The 22,248-nt window shown below is 41.1% G+C and overlaps 1 protein-coding gene across 19 annotated transcripts in view; it reads right to left on the bottom strand.

Moving 5' to 3' along the window:
* The window catches only part of CELF4 (CUGBP Elav-like family member 4), a 710,045-nt gene that overhangs the window by 579,834 nt on the left and 107,963 nt on the right, over nucleotides 1–22,248 (bottom strand). The window lies entirely within an intron of this gene.

Below are 22,248 nucleotides of genomic sequence, written 5' to 3'. Positions count from 1 at the left end.
GTTTAAATGCTAACAGTTCAAAATTAATGTTCAGGGTGTTTTATCTAAATTCCATACACTCATGTTTTGTCAATGTCCCAAGATATCAACCTACTTGCTCAGTGGCTTAGAATTTATCCAGTAGAACATATGAGCTCATCTAATTCAAACTTGTGTGTCTTGAATACCCTACATGCAACTGAGATAACAATACTTATCTATCCTTTGGAAGAAATGCTGCAAAAATTGGTACTTTAAAGAAAATTTTTAAAAGTCATCTTCAAATTAAATGAGAAGAAAAATTTAGTTAAAAATCATATGCTTTTATTTCTGCCAGAGTGTGTAAACTCAGCAAATGCTTCTTTTCCCCTATTAGAGTAGTGGTGTCCCCTAGCAGCAAAAGAAAGGGCAAGCAAATAAAATGTTGGAAGAGAATTGGGGTTGCAAGAAATCTCAGAGAGAAAGGAAGGAACACAGTAATTAGGAGAAGGACTCAGGGAAACAGTTACATCATCCCATGGAGTAAGAGATCAAGTGGAAAGGAGAGGAACCAGGAGAGGCTTTGTTTTTGATGTTTTTAATTGATGCAATGCATGGCTGATGCCTGAAGATTTGCTACCAGTTTTGTTATTCTAATTAGCAAAGTGTACAGACAGGCAAACCAACATCAAAACCCTGATCCATCACCGCAGACCTCAGGCAGCTTCGGCAGCAACTGAGGAGATGCGTAAAGCACCGTGACACCAAACACCTACACACTGAAAGAAAAGGGATTTATGGGCTACACATGCAAGGCTGGCAGGGAGAATGTCCCTGTCCCTTATTGTGGGATGCAAGCACCTCTGGTGAGCTGCAGCTTCAGCAGTAGCAAAGCAAGACTTAGCACAAGCACACCTCTGCTGGCTTAATCCTGCACTTGATGGGGAAGGGATGGTTTGTTGTATTTTTTCTTTCTTTCTTTCTTTTGACAGAGGTTCATGAATATGTTTGATATGTAGATGTAGATTTATATCAGTTAGGGTAGGCTGAGTAAAGTTAGTGGATAAGAGAGGCTAAGGAGGTGTATGGTTAGGGATTAGAGTGTGGTGATAAATGGTAATATGCTTTTGTAATTAAAGAAAATCTTAACATTTAAAAGGACTGGAGTCTGTTTGACTGGTAGATAGGGGTTTGGGTCTATTTACAGTCCAAAGGCACATTTAAACTGCTGAATCTCCCAGTTCCAAGTAGATCCTTTGACTGTGTGATAAGCATGCTTTTCATTTTCTTACAGACTCCTCCTTATTCAGGGCACATCCTGGTTTCTGAAGGAATGAGTTTTTTCTTTGTGATTGCTATCCAGAAGTTGAGCTTGGAAAATGTGACCTAGTTCTGTAAATATTTGACCTCTCTATCCCTTGCACATCCCATCCTCACCTTCCTCCACTTCTCCATGCAAACTGCCAGCAAAACACTTTCCTCACGGCGTCACCTCTCATGGGGTAGGAAAAGGACAGCACAAATCCAAAAATGGCACACAAAAAGTAGTGGTGCTAATGTTTTCCTCTGAGGGTATTCACTTTGTGCTTCACAAAATGGCTACCCAGCTATAAAATATCAGCGGGGAATTTAAGTATATCATAAATATATATATAAAGACAAAATAATCTTGGATATAACTGGGTATATCACAGTCCCAAGAAAATGACTTGAGGCATTGCAGCTATGTAGGAAGCTAATCTTGGTATCATATTATCCCAATTACCAGTTTATTATTTCTTCCGCTTCCATTCAGAGATGGATTTTCCAGTCTGATAAAGCGTATGCCAACTTGAAATTAAGAGCTGAAGCTTTTCACATGTAAGAATTGGACCTGAAAATCATTCTTTGACATCTAGAGTTTGGAATTATTTCAGCAAAAATGAACAGTTTTCATAATCAGTTTTTCTTTGGTTTGGTGTTTTTTGGGGGGAGGAAAAGAGACTGGGTGCAGGTAGAGGGAGAATATGTTTTGATAATTCACAGAATTCTTCAAATCAAAATCCATACAAAATCCTCTAACAAAAAGATCCATACTCTGCAAAGGTCTCCTACTCCCCGTCACCCCAATCTTCCCACCATTCCAACTTTTTTCCCCTTTTAAATGTCTCCATGAAATTCTATTTATTTTGTTTGAAACCTTCATCTCACCCTTTTCCCTGAACAGCACTTCCCTCACATAAATACCACAAAATGCTGAATGCTTTTTTTTTTCTTTTCTCTGAGGAATTATTTAGACCATGCTAAAGGTACAGCATGGCATTCAAGTTGTTTTAATTTCTCTGGATTCAGGCTAACTTGTAGCGCACCACTCCCACTTAATCTTGCAGCTGTAGCTAAACCCTTACCACTGCCCAGTACAGGATACCTGCACCTAGGATGTGGCCATTTTTGTATCCAAGCCTGAGCATATTCCAAGTTACACATGCCTGTGGGCATATGCACACAAATGAAACACATTTTCAGTGGATTTTTAAGCATCTTTTAATCAAAATACTTAACTTACTCTATGCAATCATCTCCTATAGGAAAAAAAGAATGAAAAAAAAAGAAATGTCCTCACAAAATTGCATACAGTAGAAAGAGGAACACTATGACCAAGGAGACCAGAGAGAGTAGGATTGAGGCAAAGAATTTCAAGTAAAGTGATACCAGATGACTTGCCCTTCAGCAGCCAGGCACTCAAAAACAGAGCTGCAAAGAGTTATCTGACCTCTGAGAACTGTGCCTTAGACACAGGACCTTATGGACACAATCACACACTGCTGGCTTCTCTGCCTGCAGCCTCCCTCTACTTTGTCCCCCAGGCAAAAAGCATTCAGGGAAGTAACCCCGTTCACTTACTCAGGGGAAATTCTGCATTCCCAAAATGCAGATTGCAATGAGATTCCTTCCCAAAACAGAAAGTTCACAGGATCCCTTGGCACCTATAATTTCTCACACACAAAGGGAAAGAGCAGGAAAACGCAGCTGTATTCACCAGCCCAGATTATTATAATTAAAAAAAAGAAACAAAAACAAAACCCAAAACAAAACCAAAAGGCCAGCCAAACACATTCTGGACATCCACATTTATATGGTTTATAGCAGGTGCAAACCTAGAGAACATTATAAAAAACAACAACAAAATCAAAAAATCTAGGTCTTAGAAGATATGTCCAGAGTTTATTGGTTTATTGTCTTTTGAATACCATCATTGCCTTCATTACACTGCATTTACTTTGTGAACCATCTTTCCCAAAAGCAGTTCTTCATTTTTTACCTCCTCATCTTCCTTTTTTTCCCCCTTAAAGGGGGTTGACTTAAGCCCTTGACCATCAGTTCCTACTGAAACTGGTGTCAGCTCTGACAATTCATACAGATATTAGAAAATAAATTTATTAATTATGAAGTCCCCCATGATTTACTGTGTCCCTATGAGCTCCAGGAAGAGTTAAACTCCTCTGCTGGAAGGATGTGTATCTAAACTTGAGTGGGAGTCTAATATATTCACAGCCTCAGACAAGTTACATGTGACATCTCACAAAACCCCACATTCTTTACGAGCCACACTCACAGCAAACGTGTTTACCTTCCGCACAACACACTGAAACACTGTTTATTAGGTGACAATTCTGTAACCCACTGCGACACAATGAAAGGTTTTCACATCCTCCAAGCAGGCCCAGTGCAGCTTCTTGCACAGGCAGGGAAAGCCAGTGAGCTCAGGAGGGTGGTCTCAGGGCTGACAGTGAACGTTCCTGCTGCAGGTAGGTCTCAACAGATTCTTGTCCCAGTTGGCTAATGAGGGACATTGGTCTGGCACCTATTTTTGAGCAGTCTGAGTATCCATTCCTGTAGGTCCTGCTCCCTCTCCTTTTGGAACACTGCCTGCAGCAACTCCTGACCTCTGCTGTGCACTGCACAGGACCAGAGAGCAGCACTGGCTGTGCCCTGGGATGCAGAGGGTCCAGCCCAGCCTGGCCACATGGCGTGCCAAGGAGCACGGTGCCAACACACACCACAGCACACTCCATCCTGAGTGCAGAAACAATGCATGGGAGAATGCCTTCCTGCAGGAAGACAGGAAGAGTTACCCAAAGGTTAAGTGACTTATTTCAGAACTTGATGCATTTGCAAAAAACATTTAGCAGAAACAGCTCCTATTTCCTCCTTAATAGGAACAAAAATTATAGTCTCTATGACCAACCTGAAAAGATGCTGGAAACTCTAACCCTGAAGCAAGGTTTCCTTTTTCTTGGCTATGAATATTTATTTTCCCACACTTCATTAAAAATGGGTGGCAGTATGAGGAAAGGCAATGGAGAAGCTCTGGTTCTTCAGCATTCTTAAGAACAGAAAGGTCTTTGCAAATTTTGTTTTTTATTCAGCTCAGTTAACATGGAAGTACATAGGGGCAGCAGTTTAGGTGTAGGTTTATGTACAGCTAGATAGATGCAGATATCCTCACAGTACACTTCCATGTAGGTATATATTTATCTGTGTGTGTGTGTGTGTGTGTGTGTGTATGTGTGTATAATCTTCAAGACAGATAAAATGCACACAGCTGTTAGCAGCTGAAACGGGCCTTAATTACACTCAGGTTGTCATGGAAACATCTGACAAGCTTTGCCTTCCTGGATGGGAGCGTTTGCCCACTTGGAGTTTCAGTGTACCAAGAGAGAGGTTCTAAAGAAAATTAGAATAAATCACACAACTTTCCCTGGCCTTTGTGTCTTCCTGCCAAGGCAAGAGGACTAGGAAAGAATATTGCTCCACAGGCTTGACACATCAGAACAAAGCAAAAAGCAAAACGGTACGGGAATTTAAAGGATAATGGCACTTAAAATATTTTGTTTTGCTGAGAAGTAGCATCTAGCTTAAGATTTCACAGCATTATCATAATTTTTTTTAACATTTGTAAGTCCTTATTAATGTCAATAAGTTGGTACATGAAATCATTGGTGGTAACATCTGAGCTTTTTATTTCTTTTGTTCAAGTAAGATGACTAATGGAGAAGGATGTTACCCATTTCAACCATCATCTTGTATCAAGCCAATTACACAGTCAGGAAGGGAGCTTAGGTCAGTTCTAACTACAAGTCCATACTCTACTTAAGAGCAGCTGGTTTAATATGTATTCATTGATGTCTCATTGTCTCAGCTCTTGCCTTTCTCCTTGTAGGAATCAAATAATTCTTTGTTTTCCCTTCAAATGCCTTACAAAAGTAATTATTCCTATGAATAGGATGTTCAATCAGCTTCTCCCTCTTCATCCTTTCCATGTCATAAAAACTAAAAAAAACCCAAAAACCCAAAAAAACCCCACAAAGCAAACAAGAGAAGGCCTACTTAAATCACCACACATCAAGGCTACTTTTAGCCATCTGGCCCACATGCACGTTTTCCTGAATAGCTGGCAAAATAGCAGTCCTGTGATGCACAGCTTCAACAGAAAGCATCCATCTGGTGAGAGTGGTTCCAGCAAGTTAAGGAATCACAGAGTGGGAGTCAGTGACCTGAACTCCAAGTTTGAGTTATTCAACCTAGACTTCTTTTTATAGGCAATGCAGACCAACAGGCAAAGGTCAATGTGTCTCTGAAGGTTTCTGTCCCTTTCCTGGCTGTAAAATGGGTCTAAGACAGCCCAATCATGCATGGACAGTTGACTTTGAAACGCTGTAGATGGGGCAAGACGAATCTCTAACAGCTCTGCAAAAGCAAAGACACAACAAGTGGCAGCACCACTTAAATCACGGAGATGTGGCTCAACAGCTCTTGCACAAAGGGATGTTAGCAATGCAGAATTCATGTGTTTGTACAGCAGGCCTCCAAACACTGCTGTAATACATCTAAGGAAGAAGAACTGAAAATCCTAATGAAAGCAAATTTGCATACAAATGAAAGTTATTTTTGCACGCACTATTCCCCCACCTCCAGTTTCATTCTTTTCTCAGAACCTCAAGGATGCATAAGACACGAGGAATTACTGCTGGACAGAAACCTTGTTTCCATTTCCCACAAAGAGAAGAAACAGCAGAATTTCTCACAAAATATGCTTGGCTATTTCTATGCACTGATGCGTTTAAGGAATAAGAAGAGGGGGACAAAAAGACTTATCTTTTTTTGTAACTTAAAAAGGCGGAAGAATAGTGTTTCAAAGTGGAAAGTCAAAATGTTTTAATTCAGAAAGTTGAAGCACAAATGAAAAAAGGGATAAACCCTCTGGGCCTCCCCCAAAATTTCAGAGGGCACACTGCTGTAAAAGGTTTTATTGCAAAATGGCATTTTTACTCTAAAACCTATCTTTAAAGCCAAAAAATATTTTAATAAAAAAATTATTATTCTTTTTTACTGAGCATTGAATGTGTGTTATTTTGTCTCTGAAGGATTCTCACATATTAACTTAGAGCATTTTGCATCATCCATTCCTAGGAACCTATGTTTCTAACTTTCACTCCTCTCTCTTTTTCTCTCGCTCTCCTCCTCCCCCACTTTAATTTTATTATTATTTTTTTCTTTCATTTCATAAGCTCTTAGCTTTTTAATATGAGAGCCTTTTATTTCTATAAAACTGCAGCTGCTTTCATTTAGTTTTATGGATTTAATGTATTTAGAGGTTCCAAGAGAAGCTTGGAGCTGGCGGTATTATCCAGACATTTGCTGCTTAGTGCCTTTTCTAATGACAAGACTTATCTGATTCAGAACATTTCATATCTGTAGAAAAATTAATTCTCTCTCCCTTTGTCTTTAGGCCTCAAGATTTAATTTGTTCAGGGGATTCTTTCAAGCAATTTTTTTTTTCCCTTTGCAGATACCCTGATGACTTACTTCCAATGCTGAAGTTGTTCTTCCTGCTGGCATTTTAGTCTGAAGCATTTGCAACTTGGTACTTGTGTGCCTTCCCATCACCACAGCATCTGAGCTGCTCTCAACATTTAATGTGTTTTGTCCTCCTGCTCTGTGAGGCAGAGGTTGCCACTCTCACCATTTTACACAGACGGAGATGAGGCCAAGAGGGACCCAGAGCTCGTATCTGCAAGGGACCCATATTGATTTCATTCAATATGAGTCACCCATCTCAAACACTCTTCTGAGTGTAACACAAAGTGGTTTAGTCTAGGCTGAACAGGAATCTTTCTGAAGGAGTGGAAGAGAACTTGGGCATGATATTAAGGTCACCTTCCTTTCTATGGGTACCCCATACCAATCCATAGTATAATGTCCCTAGAAATGTTCTTTATGTCAAGGCAAAGAAACATATCAATCAGAGAAAGTCAGTCAATCAATGGTTGAAACTTTTTTGAACATCAGCCTTCATATTGAGAAACACAGGATGGCAAATTGTGTCATTTAAGATAGCTCTAGAGATGAAACTAGGTGAGCTACAGCTGTCTTCCACTGCTTGCAGGTGAACAGCATGTGAGACAACCTATCAGCATTCAAAAAAATCTCATGATCTTTTTGTGGGTTGGATCATTAGACAAGTATGTTCATTTAAGACTACTTTGTCCTCTCATCAGAGTAACCCAAGGACAGCAGCAGGATGCTAAAGCATGGACCAAGACTTTGCAATTACTGAAACACCAATTTAGTTATCACTTGCTATTACTCTGTCACCTCTGTTGCACAGGAGAAAACTTCACCTGTTCAGAAGCACGGTTATTACCCATATCTATTTTCTCTATTTCATCTCTCTGCTTTTTGTCCTCTGCAATAACTCCTGAGGACCTTTAGAAGGCCTCATACTAGCCTTCTTCTTCACCCCATCTATTAACCTGATCAGCAATGAAAAAGTTCACTGCAATATTCATACATCATTTTTAGGTTTCATTGTTAATATCCTTTAATACACTTATGGGGAATTTACACCTTACAGAAGCACCATTTCTAATCACTTAGGACAGTTCACTATCCTTCTTAGAGTGAAACTCTTCCTGCACTTTTCTTGCAATATTAAGGACTAGACCATGGATCCCTAATGTACCATTTTTACATATTTATTTTCATCTGTTTAAAAACGACCAAAAAAACCAAAACACCATACATATATCTGAACATTATTGATTTTGAAATTTAAACCCAAAAATGTGTATATTAAAATTGATAATTAAATCAGTTGTAATTACATCTGAATTTAAATTTTTGAAATTATGAAATAAATGGAAGAACAATATTGAAGAAATAGGAAACAAACCTTTGGGTGGGAAGACAAGCTTTCTCCAGAGTCATCAAAATTTTTATGTTTGCCTTTCATGTCCTTTTCATAAAAATAGAAACCATACAGAAATCTGAATTTGAGGTGACTGGGAATGGGACTAGGTCTAGAGATCAGAACACAGAAAACAATTGCAACAGCAAAATAAAAGTCAATGCTTTCCCCACCCCCATGAAGTCTTCTGGAAAGTTAAAATTTAAAATATTGAGAACACAAGACTGACTGGAAAAAAAAAGACATTCTTATGCTTTTGCTTCCACTTGTTCAAAGATCTGGGGGAAAAGCCAAACTCCCTATATGTCAAAAACCTGCCATCCCTATCCCTTTAAAAGCTCATGTTTATGAGATATTTCAGTGAAATGAAGAGAAAATTATTTGCTGTTTTGCCAAAGAACAAAGCCACAAAAAATACCTTCATGTTTACATACCATAAGGCAGCTAAAGGGCACCCCTCAAACCCTACTAAATGCATTCCCATGCACCTACTTTCAAGAATTTTGATGGGAAAGTTCATAAAAAGCTTGTGTTTTATCAATTCATGGGGCAGGCTAGTTGTAACTGCATGTGGCACCATCCCTGAAATGGGGGAAAAGACAAGGGGTATATATCTCTGTATTTCCAATCTGAGTCCCACAAGACTCTTAAATATTAAATATGTGTGTTAGATGCCTCTCTGACCACTGAAGAAAGATTGTGCTAGGCACTGCACAGGAGCAGACAGCATCTTGAAGAGCTTACAACCCAAAAAGGTGAGACAGCAAATGGAGGTGACAGCAAAAATAAGGTGAGAGCAAAAAGGAGGTGACAGCAAGCTGCTTTTCAAGGATCGCTGCAAAAAGATCGAGCAAAAGATGAAGTGGAAGCAAAGCCCAACTTTTCAGCCCAAAGGTGAGTAAAGTGCTTAGAGAGATGATCCAGCTGCCACCTCTACTTACAGGCACTTTCCCTGCACAGACAAGTTTGGAGAGAACTTGTGGAGGGAAGTGCATTTCCAAGGATTCTAGAGAGATGGGCAGCAGAGGACATCTCTGGATGTGAGACACACATGAGTGCACCCTGGGAACCCACACCTCAAACTGAACCATGTCTCTTCAGGCCAGTGCTTCACAAGTTCCCATGAATGGATCAGAGCAGGGGGAGTTTGTTACCTCAGGGAAGAGGCAACACAGCTGGGATGTGGGGGGTCACAGCAGTGGATGTTTGTACACATCACAGACCCCCAACTCTCCTAGAAACACGTTCTCCCTGGTTTAATTCTCCAACAGAGCCACAGACAGAGCCGAATGCCATACGCTCCATTTCATATCCCTTCCCTTATAAACCTTTATTAAGGCTTTATGTTACACAACTATCACCGATACAAAACATTTAGGCTTCCAGGAGACCGAGTGCATTAAAACTCCTTGCGTGGAATGGCAGGAACCAATTCCTCATTTTTACTGGCTGGGAACTGAACCTTAATAGGCCACAGAGCACAAAACTCATAAACCATTGGAGTAAGGGGAGGAGGGGAGAGGGGGAATAAGGAGGGAGAAGAGGGAGAAGTTTGTTGCTGAGGTTATGAAATTAGAACAGAACAAAACAAAATATGTGAAGCAGGCCACAGTGAGGAATTCTCCCCACCCACGGCAGACTTAATCTTGCCACTGATGTCCAGCAACTGGAGAGGACAAAAATAAAGCAGGACCATGCTCTTAACAAAATAAAGTGCTGTTCCTTGGCACTGGAACAGCAGCAACTCTCATCTCCAGCTCTAGTGCTCCTTGGGAGGGTTTGGGGATTGCTGGCTCAGGCATGAGTTGCCTTTGCCTAGCAACCAGCACAAAGTCCGTCTGTCAGCCTGGTCTACAGTCGCTTCATCCTGCCTTCCCCCTGCTCCAAGCACACAGCATGGTCTCCAAGCTCATTTGTCAGACTTCAGCTCCATCCACCTCTAAGCCCATCTAAAGAGAGTGTTCTCCTGTACCAGCTGCAGGTAGCAAGATGGTTTGGGCCTTTGTGTATTTCATCCCGTTCCCCTTCATCTTATTCTGCTGTTGCAGCCCCTCAGTGGGAAGCTCTCAGAGGAGGGACTACCTGCTCTGAGGAGATGGTTAACCCAACAGACTCACCTAGGAGGAAGGATAGCCACACATATCTCTCTGCCTGGCTGTGATGTTAAAATGCCTTTTTCTGCTGCTGGGAACATTCTGGGTACAGGGATGCAAACCAAAACCAAGCAAAAACCCACAACAGCTGGAAGCTGATTTTTAAGGGCTGCTTTCCCTAGCAAATATCAGGTTCTCTAAACGCAGACACAGTTGTGCAGATTGGAGAGGAAAAGTCAATTCTACAACTCAGAACACTTCCCAGATGAATTAAAATCTGCAGCGATTTATTTTGCTGCAGAAAGTTACGGCTATGTTCCCCCCCATGCTGTGTCACTGTGACCTCAACCACCTGAGCCAGGAATGGCTTGACTTCCTGGAAGAGTGAGAAGTCACTTTACTCCCCTGCCTAAGAAGAGGAACTTATTAGGAAATTAGGCAAGCTGAAATGTGCAAGACAAAACTGGTAAATGCAATTGTGCTCCCGTCAGAGTCAGAAGAAGTGGCTGCTCTCCAAAAGCTGGAGGAAGTTAGTCCCTGCATCAGGGTTTCTTCAAGTCAGAACAGAAGATAATCACCCATTCTGGGCACAAGAGGGATATTTACTTAATGTGTTCTGACTTTGGAAATGGAAAATTATGAGATACATGGCAACAGTTACCTTCCAGAGCTCAATGTTATCATAATGTCATTCTTCTAGTTACAAATCAGACTCTTAATACCAAAGGCCAAAAGTAGCCTGCTTTCAGAAGTAAGAGATATAGATAAATAAATAAATAAATAAATATATAAATCAGCTAAAATTACTGTGGAAGCTGCCTGGTATCACATTACAGCCCACTATCAGGAATCTTCTCCCCTCACCAATGAGCACCTCTTTTCTTGGGAAATTGCCACCACGACCCAGTCTAAGCACAGGGCTACGAGATGCTGGATTCAGCCATGATAATCCTAGACCAGCAATGGCAAGGCTGAGGCAGATGGTTGGTTATTCTCACTTTGCTGGGTTGCTAAGGCAGCACCAAAGTTTCTCATTGAAAAGCTTTTATGTGAGAAAAAGGTGGAAGAGACAATAGTTTTTTTTAACATTTTTAATGACATCAAATTCAATTGAAACGAGCTACTTTGTCATCGCGGCTTATCGATTGCAAGCTGAACATTCTCGGCAAAACTGGGACAAGCAAGAGTAAATCTTACATAAAAAGCACAGTTCTATTGATCACAGCAGCCGCCACTGGCCGTCCACTGAAGCAACAACCAGCGACTTTAATAAAAATGTAATTCTCCAGTAGAGAGGAGCCCATCTGCCTTCCAAACCACTCTGCATCATACTCTTCCAAATGCTCTTGAGAGAGAAAGCAGACCAGTTCATCCCCCTGATAAAACACTATTACTATGCAGTGACACCATCACACTTGATTTAAATACATCTGGCATTTTCAGGTGTAATGCCTGAAGCAATAATACTAGAAAACCAGAACAACCCTAGTTACACCCTCAGGGAGTTGCACGTGTGTGAACTAAGTAACTTATAGAGTTCTTATTTCCATAGTATCAATCTCTTTACATTCTGAAATGTATTTATCCTCCTACTGCTCAGGGGAAGGAGAGATCACTGCTGCTCCTATTGCTTTTCCAATGCTTTCTCAGATCTTCATTTCCTATGGCATGGGATTTGGAGACCTGAATCTTGGTGTGGGCTTGAGGCCTGGTCATCGTCATGCAGGAGGACAGTGCTGTGTCAGAAATCTGGTTTTGACACCAGTCACGGATCAGACCCCAGGCTCTGCTGGGAGCCATTTGGCCAAACTGACTGTGATAATTATGGCAGGTGTCCCTGAGGATGTATTGGGACTTCTAGCTCCATTTATACCACTAGGAAACCGTATCTGGCTCCAAAGAGACTGCTGCACATACTTCCCTTACCACCACCCACAGTGCCACATCAACATGCACTTTTAAGCTAGGCATGGGGAAAAGGAGGCCCAGAGCCCTCAGTTCTTTTACTGAGCCCATGAGAAGTCCCTCCCCTCTGTCACTAGCTGGATCCTTGCACAATAAAGGACACGTAGCTCCTGTGTGGCTGTGTGATTCTGGGGACTACAGGGCCTCTGCTCAGCAAGCTGAGGAGTTAATAGAAGCAAAACAAATCCCCCTTATTTGCCTCAGGGTTAAGGGTCAGTGTAAGTAAATCATTAATTAACAGGCTGGCACCTCAGTGCTATTGACAGGGTTTTGTGTACACAGTGGGACTGTGGCACCCCCTGCAATTAAGCAGGCAGTGAACTTTCCTCCTCCTGCTGCCTCCCACTCGGCTTGAGCAGGCTCACTCTCCCCTGTCCTCAACAGAGGTTCCTCTTTTTTCCTCCTCTCAGCACAGGTTACCAGCTGCCCCCGTGCTTATGCTTTTTGCCTGCCCAGCCCAGCTGCCTGCAGAACCCAAGTCCCCTTATTTTGTTGCTTTCCAACTTTATGCAACACCTGCTCCTTTAAAAAACCTCACTGGCTATTCGTCCATCAACTTAGGTGTTTATTTCAGCCCCCTGCTCAGGTAAAGATGCACCTACAGACTCAAAAGGGCTCACAGGTATGTGGTAATAACTCTTCAGCCTTAGGACACTACATTGTCTCAGAGGGAAAAAAAAAAATATTCTCCAGCTCTCAGCCCTAGATTTAAATAAAAATTTGGGATGTTAATACTTTACTAATAACACCTGGACTACTTCTATTTTTTTTCCCTTCTAATCAAAATAGGTCTGTTGACAACCTGATTTCTATACCAGATGGGAAATTGTCATATAAAGAGCAGTCATTTCAGAAACTCCACAGTCACAGATCCTCTTAAGAATCAGGCCTACAGTGTCAGTGGAGCTCCCGAGAAATTTGTTATACCATTTTCTTTGCAGGGGAGCCTGCTTTCTTTTGGTTGCTCTGGGTTTCAGAAAGGTTTTGGCCTGCAGGCTGAAGGTCTGAGGTTGCTAACAAAGACCAGCTGCCTCAGAGCTACATCATGCTGAGATCAACACTGGCTTTGGAGCTAAGCTTAGAGTCCCAGGGAACTTCAGCTGGAAACCCAAGATCAAGGTCCATCATTCTCAAACCCAAAATTAAACTTCCCATCGATGTGACGTGAGGGGACAGCCTGCAGTCTGCCAGTTCCCAAACTACAAATCAGAGACTGCCCTGGCAGAAACTTAATGTATACTTATGCGGCTCATAATCAAAACCAGTTACAGATGCCCTGATCTACTCAAACTTTTGAAATAGAAGCATCTGAGCAGCCAACTTTCTCCACTCCTGACACATTTTCTTAGTTCAATGTTGTCTTAAGATCTTTGGCGCTATGTTTCATTTCAGATAGAAATTACATGAAAAACATGATTGTAACACAGTAGAAGCCGAGACCTTCCCCCTCCCCAAACACCTACAAATTGCTGTCATATTAATCTGATTCCCACAATGGCTTGCCTCCCCCACTTTTTCTTTTTTTTTTTTTTTTTAATTTATGAAATGTTGTAAGTGCTTCATTATACCATTGAGAAACTACTTTGGGAACACAGTACAGTAAAGATCCTGTGGTACAAAGTTGATTAACTTTCCTCAGCACTTTCTAGATGCAGGACAAAAAACACAGTCTGCTTTTCTCTCTTTCAGTTGCAGTCAATGGAAGTTCTGATGAAAACTGTGAGGGTGAAAAATAGGACATTTCCAGAAATTGTGCAAGGGATTTGCTCAGATTTTGAGGCACCTTTAGCTATGACACACTAACATGTCCTCAAGAATTTAGATAACTCACAAGTTTGTCTCATTTCAAAGCTTGCATGCCAATATATTACTAAATTTAAAGGTGCCTCCAGAGCAGTTGAGACAGCTGGAAGTTCAAATATGCTGATGGAAATAGCCTGTCCCAACTTAGGACTGCCTGCCTTGCCCTTGTAACCTAAATTCTTTCTCCTTGCACTTAAACATAGTTACAGAAAATGCTAATCTTCCATGTACACTCTATCTACATGAAAAGAATACATATACACTGGAAAGATTTCTCTGTGCAGGAAAAGTTTCTCTGTGCTAGAAAAATTTATCTGTACTTGTGGGTCATGCATCCTAGTATTTCTGGACACCAACACAAAAGAATCAGCACTTTCCTCCTCTTTCTGAATTCTGGTATATGCTGCCTTTGTCTTTCAGCATCCAGTTCAGAGCCCTTTCACTAGTTACATGCAAATGACACCCTGTATGGTTCCCAAATCAAAGATGTTAAAAGCAGAAAGCTTCTAGCAGCCAAATTAACAGCACATAATTAGTCTCATGCATAAACCACTTAAAAAAGTACGGGGCACTTGGTGTCAAGATTAGACAATTAACTTTGTCAGAGCACAGGAGAATGCACTGAAACACTTACATTTGCACCAGTGTATAAAGTCTGCAATTCTCACTGGAATTCCTGTGAGTAAATAATCTAGGTCAAAGCCTTGACAGCCTTATTTAGATTTTGCTCACTTAGTGCAGGCTCTGCTCAAGTATAGACCACATATAATCCAAGGAAAGACCTCAGTTTGGCTCCCTGTTTTGACAGCCTATAAAAGACTGTCTGGAGCATAAGCAGGATCAGCAAAAGTAAGACCTTCCTCACACACAGCTCTGTCTGAAACCAGTGCTGTTTTACATGCTAGCCAAAACATGACTGTTCACTGCAGCACATTCTGCAGTGCCCCAGTCAGCCAAGATTTAAAAACATCCAAAATCAAGAGTGGCTTCAGCCAATTCCCTTTATGGTAAGATGTGGCATCGATAAAATATCCATCAGCAACTCATATCTATGACCAAATGGGCTCTTTCCCTGGGGAGTGGCAGGCCCAGGGAGATTAGCACCTGTCTCTCTTCTGTTTATCACTGGCAGGTGCTTAACTGAAGCAAGATATCGGCTCTGCTATAGTGAACAAAGCTCCCAAAAGATAAGATGGATGTGCTGGGCCACTAAGCTAATGCTTGGTCAGGAAACAGAGCAAATGAGTCTGTTTATCAAAGGTGGCTTTGTGAGCTGATAGGAGGAACATGGTAATTCATTAATATGGGGAGTATTCAGAGTCGATGAACAGTTACTAGGAGAAAGCCTTCTGCAGCACAAACAAAAGAAATCTACTGGTCCTGCAAAACCTAGGGACCTTGGTAACTGTACAACATAAGGAGCAGGCTGGCACAAGCTGGCTCTATTCAAGGTAATCCCTGGGCTGAAAGATTAGGGGATGCCAGGGCAGAGGTCTGGAGGCTGTCTGGCCACATTCATGCAGCACCTTTGCTGACAAGCTTCCCCAGATGGCACTGTTTGTAGCTTAACTCCATCAGCTGGATACAGCAAATAGTAAATCAGCATTTGCAAGTAGAACATCTAGGTTTCATGTGGCCGTGTAAAAGCTAGAAGAGGGTATGTGTAAGAGCATAAGAAATTAAAGAGAAAAAAATATTCCCCTTCTTTCAATTTTGCTGAAATGTTATCTAGACATCCATAGGAGCATGTTTCTTCTCTTTAAATTGCTGGGCATATAAACACAGAACAGCTCAAAGGTTGCACTCATTCCACCTGAGGCAGAAGTCTAGAACTGTGGTGCTGCTTCCTGTGGCACTGAAGTCTCCAAATCTTCAAGATTCAAAGACTTTGTGAAAATATTAACTCACAAGCACTGAAAAATTTGCCTGATATGAGAATGGAAATGTATGTCAAAAGGCCTCACCCAAAATGTTGATGTCTAATATTTTTGTAGAAAATGTGTAATCCTTTCATGTAGTAAAAGAAGTGGGTGCCATTTATTCTTCCTAGTTAAGGAAAAAATAGTTCTTTATGAATTTGTTTAATGTAAATAAGCCCTCTATTTGTCTTTAATAAATTCATACATTATTAGAAAATCCTTTATACAAGAAGACCCACTGAGCTATATCATCTCATTTTAAAAGATTTCCTGTTGGTGGAAAACAAAGCAGCCACCTGCAAGGGCCTTGTGCTCAAAAGGATTTAAATAAACACACACAGATAATTAGATCAGTTAACCTTGCAAATTAAAACAAGCACATTGCATTATCTCCAGTTTATCCTAAAAGAAAATATGAAGTTACCTCAGATAAATAGTTTAATAAAGACAGTGAAGAGCTTATAACAAGCTGCATAATGCTAAATCTTCTAAGCATGTGGGTTAATAGGATGAAAACCTACTTTCTGGCTAGCTTCATTTGGGAGACCTGGCTACTGATTTGCCTGGGTCCAGGGTATTATTTCACCAACCATGCTGTCAGAGCAGTTTCACCTGATGTCATTCGGGCAGCCTTAGCCTTTGGGTCACTCTCCATTAAAGAAAAAGGAGAGATGGGATGACTGGCCACACTCAACTACTACTCTGCAATGGCTGTAAGACGAAAACCAAATATTTTACCTTCATTAGGCTGAAGCTAAGGAAGATGAAATATAGCCATGATCACAAAGTACCACCAGGGTTGGACAGAAAAATATTACTCCATTTAATGCACACTTCAAGGCTATGAAGCTTATTTCTCTCCTGTGAAGAGAGAACTGATATTTTAAGAGGAGAAATAACACTGATTATTATCCAATGATTAGGTGCAATTTTAGAGGAGAATTCTCTGCAGTATCAGAACAGGTTTACTTACTGATTTGTAACACCAGATGTCATCAAAGCAGGATAAAGGGAACTCGTTGGCCAAATTACTATTCTGAACCTGAGACACCATCCCAGGAAGAAATATACCAAAAGCAATATTGTTCCAGAAAACAATTCAGTGCTTTCCAGGAGAATAACTTTTGTGTGCTAATTTTTCCATCATCTCTGCTCATTAAATTCAGCATTTTCTTGTGTTTTAAACAAGAGAGGATGCAGTCACAATTTTAACAGTGAACTTGACTGCACTACAGATCCTGCACACAGGTAACTTCCCATCACAGGCCAGTTGCTCCTCACTGGTGGAAGATGATAGGTGTTGGTCTTGCAGTCAGGAGCTGCTGCTATTCTGGCAGTGCTGTCGCTTCTGTTAATGGCACCTGTTTTCATAAGCAAAACTGCTAACTTCTCAAAAATGTTTGGTGAAAATCTGCTCTTCTTTAAGAGATTTTAAGATATTTAATTTTAAAGCTTTTCTGGTTTTGGTTTAAATATATATATATATATGTGTGTGTGTGTGTGTGTATGTATATATGTATATAAAGTTTCAGTGAATGCCATTCAAGCACCAGGGACAAACAGGTCTGTTGATTACAGTGGTGCCAATTTTTTTGCCTCTGTTTTGATGCCAAATCACGACTGTTGAAGATTCAGAAACAAGACCCTCTGCAAGGGAAGTTCAGAGATCTAGAGAGGTATAAGGTGGTGCCCCAAACAAAATAAATTAAAAAGTTTAGAGTGAGCACTTGCTTCTGTACCACCTAATCTGATGTGCTGTGTCGTGTGGGTCACAGAGGTTTTTTGAAGATATTGCAAACCTTAGCAGAAATTGGTGCCTACAGAAGTAGACTTTATAGAAGTAAACTGAGAACTGAATGGACATAGCGATAAACTGATTTTTTATTGCTGTTTTTTTCAGGGTGCATTTGGGTTGCACACCAAGCATAAGCCAGAGTCTCAGTTTTTTCTTTAGCCTCATTTCTGTACACATAATGAAATTTCTAAGTCAAGGCTTGATTACCCACTGCCCTTGGTTACCAAATCATCCTGGTTAGCCCAGAAAACAAGCCCGAATCTGCATCTGCTGCTCTGCAGACAAATCCCCTGGGCTAGCACAGGAGAAGGTCATGGCATTGGGAGTGCATCCCTTAATGCCACAGGCTGTACTATGCAGCCCTGTAAATAAACCCTGTAAATAAACACAAGGTTTGGGTAGCAAGGCTATCCCTTCTGTGCTTTGCACTTCTTAAGTTAAACATTAGGAAGAAGAATAGAGAACAAAACTAAAACCAAGAAAATTCAACATAAAGATAATAAAAAAGACAACCAAAAAACAAAACAAAACAAACCAACCAAACAAACAACAACAACTGAACCCCCCACAACAAAAGAAAAAACCCACAAACCAAAGTAAATTAAAAAAAAAAAAAAGCCAAAAAAACCCCACAAAACCAAACCAAACAAAAAAAGATGGAAAGTAATCTGGCTGCTTCAATGCTACAGAACAGCTCTTCCCTCATCCATTTTACACCCCCAGCTTTCTGCTGCTGATCCAACACACTCAAGTTTCATTTCAGAAAGTGAAGCTGCTAAGCAGCTACCAAATGACCTTTGGCTCTTGGATGAGTATTTATGGCAGGCAACACATACATCAACAACAACAAAAAGTTTCCCCAGTAACGAAAATGTTTCTGCAAGCAATGAATCTTTTACAAGCTTGCAAGATGTATCAAGAGTCTAATAATCAGATTAAAATCACATCAAACTATGTTGGGAAGTCAAGGTGAAGGCCTTTGGATTGTTCTCATGAATAGCCCTATCCAGACCTACCAGGTGATGATAAATTCAGGTTTTTGCTTGGTTGGTGTTTTTCAAATTTATTTTAAGGGCTTACAGTTTTTAAAAGCCAAGAGGTGGGAAAACAGTTGGTGTTTTAGCAGTTCTTGCCAGCATCTGACAATAGTGAAATGGTTAAGGAAAAAAGGTGAAATTTCTCCTGTGCAGAGGGGGGCAGATGACTGGACAATAAATACTTGATCTTTCTATGCCACCTTGCAAAAAAAGAGTTCAGGATCTTTGTCTTCCTTTTCTGGGTGAAAGCCCAAGACTCAGAGAGGCAAAATGATTTGCCCAATATAATCTATATTTCTAATAGTTAACCTGTTAAAAAATTCAAAACCTCACCTCCCAGACTGTGGTTGGCATTTCCTCCCAGGATCACTGGGAACTAAATTCATGGGTGTGTTTTCTGTTTCTGTCTACTTCAGAACAAGAATGGTCAGCTTTATTTTCCCAAGCACAAGAAGAAATGCTGAAGTCCCATTGCTTTATTTCCATCTCCTATGGAGTGCTTTCCTGAAAGTCTGGCTTGAATATTTCCTTCCCAGATATACAGCAGCCTATGTATAAGTGCTTGAAATAAATACTATGTCCACATTGCTCCCTGACTTTTCCTCCCCACAGAAGGCCACCTGGAAAATACAGCCAAGCGTTGACAAAAGAAACAATGTAATCTGTCAATGTGAGCTATTAGGTGTGGGAACTGGAATTCAAAGTGTTAATAACTGCTCTGGAGATATAAAGGACAGTGATCCATGAAAGTGTGCTACCAAAGGTAAGCAGCTTCCAGCCACACTGGCTACAGAGGAGCGTCTGAGCTGTAAAACCTGTAAAACCCTACCCAGCTCATGTCAGTGGTGCCACAGTCACCTGGGCATCTCCCTGCACTACAGGGAGGCAATAATCTTGCTTTCAGGCTCAGATTAATCAGGTTTGTACAAATCAGCAATTCAAATAACTTCAATCGCCCAGCTGATTGTTCACAAAGACAGTTTAGGAACATTCAGGTGAGACTGAAAATAGGCAATAATCTCCTTCACCCTTTCCACTCTGCTTTCCAGAGGACAATGGATCATACCATGAAGGATCATGCATCAGGTCCCTCTACACAGTAAAACATCAAAGAACTATGGGGAAAAGACAGTGGGAATACACTTAGGAAGTACTAGGATGGCCTTGAATGTCTATAAAGATGCCTACAGCTAACCTAAAATACCAAATCCCAGAGAGAGAATTTTTGAGATAGGGAAGGGTTAATATCTGGATGAAGGGGTTGAGATCAGTGAGCTCACACAAAAACACTGCAATACCAGAATATTGCTCCCACTTTAGCTTCATCTAAAAGTCAAATCACATGACTGCATTTTCCAGTTTAACTTGCAAGTCTGCCACTATCAAGCCAGCCTCTGAGAATTGTGTTCACCTACTCACTGCAGAACTCCCACCAGCTTCCCAGTATAAGAAAAACAACATCCTTGGAAATAAAAGAGCTCTACCATCAGCTTACTAAGCCCTGTTCCACCTCCTCCCACACATACTGGGAATGGACATAATGGATAGCTCACATGAAAAGAGAGGTTTATCGTGTCCTTGACTTAGCTTTACTTTCTGGGAATCCAGATGAAGACTTTTCACTGGTTCCAACTCAGAGCAGAACAAAACAGATACTGAACACATATATAAGAAAAATCTACCCACATACTGACTGAAAATCCAATCAACTTCATCCCTTCTCCCAGTACTAACTTGGGTTCTCTGCACTGAAATGAGTCATTTGTAATTGACTAATTCGCAGAGAGAGAGAGATCAAAACCAGCCACAGACAAAGCCTGAAGAGCCTCCTCATTGTCTTCCCTTTGGAATAGTAAAACTCTGCTTTAATTCCAACTTCAGAAAGCCTCTGGTTTTTCCACACAACTGCTTAAATCTGTGGACTCCCAGGATGACATCAAATAAACACCAGTGGGGCTTCACCACTCGGAGAGACAACCTCTCGCAGACACGTGAGCGCCGGCTGCGGAGGCACTGTGAGTCAGCAGCCAGCAGAAATGCGAGTGCACACCCTGGCCATATGCTGCTGGGTGTCTCATCCTCCTGTAGTGGGTCCCACAGGCTCCAACATGTTGCTGCTGCTCCCCGCCTCCCCCAGAGAGAAGTGGCCCCCCAGATCACTGTGTTCGTGCCCAAGGTGGGTGTTGAGATGGTAGCCCTGGGTCACCTGAAGGTCTGGCTGGGTGCCCAAAGAGCCAAAAATCACAGGGTAGTTCACACAGCCCAGCACCCTGAGCTTCATCAGGAAAATGGCAATTGATAGGAAAGATGCTTCAGCAGCCTCAGTTGTCTAGAGCAGGTTTAGGCCTGGAAAGATTTGCCTGTGGTAATCAGTAAGAGTGTAGGGAAAGGTTGCCAGTGCCTCCTGCCCTTTGAGGACTCTGCTAAACTGGGCCATTCTGGGTCATAATCTAGAGAGCTTAATGTAACCAATCTCTTCCTTTTAGCGTCTTCCCCTTCCTCGCTTAGAGTTGTTTCAGCCCCTCTTGATGCTTTCCAGTTTAGCGAGGGTCCTCCTTTTCTTTTAAATCACTTTAAGATCGTTCTTTGGGTTATTTTTCATAAATTTAAATCTTAATGAGAATTACACCAGTATTTTCATTTAAATTAAGCTGTTTTCATTATATGAAATTGCTTCAGTGTACTTTTGTATAATGCTCATTTTCACAGAGAATCTGAAACACTATGAGTACATTCCTTTAAAAAAAAGTAAAATTTTAACTCCACTTAACTATTCCATATTTCCCATAACACAGTTTTCCTAGGTTTCCGTTTGAATTTATTTCTTTGAGGGCAGGTAAGGCAATGAAATTATCATCCAGAGGTGGAGAGTTGCACTTGGAATGGATTTGAATATTTGTTAGATTTTCAATGAACTTGTTGGAGTCCACATCAAATTTCTCTAAGTCTCCCATGTATTACTCATATTTCCCCATATTAGTGTGCATATGTACACACTATGATTTGTTTTGTGCAACCATTTCCTGCCTTGTGGAGGTTTGAAATTTCACTCCAGTGTGTGAATTCATAATTATTTTGCCGATTATTATTATTTTTTTTTCTGTGATGCTTCTCATGCATCTGAGTTACCACATCATTTATCTGTAATGACCAGCAGGGATATTTCTTAGGAAGGAAAATTAAACATTACTTTACTTTGTGAGGAAAGAATTAGAAGGAATTAACTGTGGGAGAGAAAGGCGCACTGCATCTCACTTGAGTATGTGGTGATTAGAGGACTTTCTCTCCTGATTGTCTCATCCAAACCAATACACAAAGAAACTCTTCAGGGGGAAACAAGCACCTACTCTCTTCAGACAAGACAGAAAATGCACTCTATGCAGCAAGGAAATTAGCACCTATTTACCCTGCATGCACTCCAGAAGAGAGGCCATTGAGGCAAGCCAGC

Source organism: Motacilla alba, chromosome Z (genome assembly GCF_015832195.1).
Source record: "Motacilla alba alba isolate MOTALB_02 chromosome Z, Motacilla_alba_V1.0_pri, whole genome shotgun sequence".
NCBI classification, from domain to species: domain Eukaryota; kingdom Metazoa; phylum Chordata; class Aves; order Passeriformes; family Motacillidae; genus Motacilla; species Motacilla alba.
Note: the sequence above shows the minus strand (reverse complement) of the source record. Positions and strands in the feature narration are given on the sequence as shown.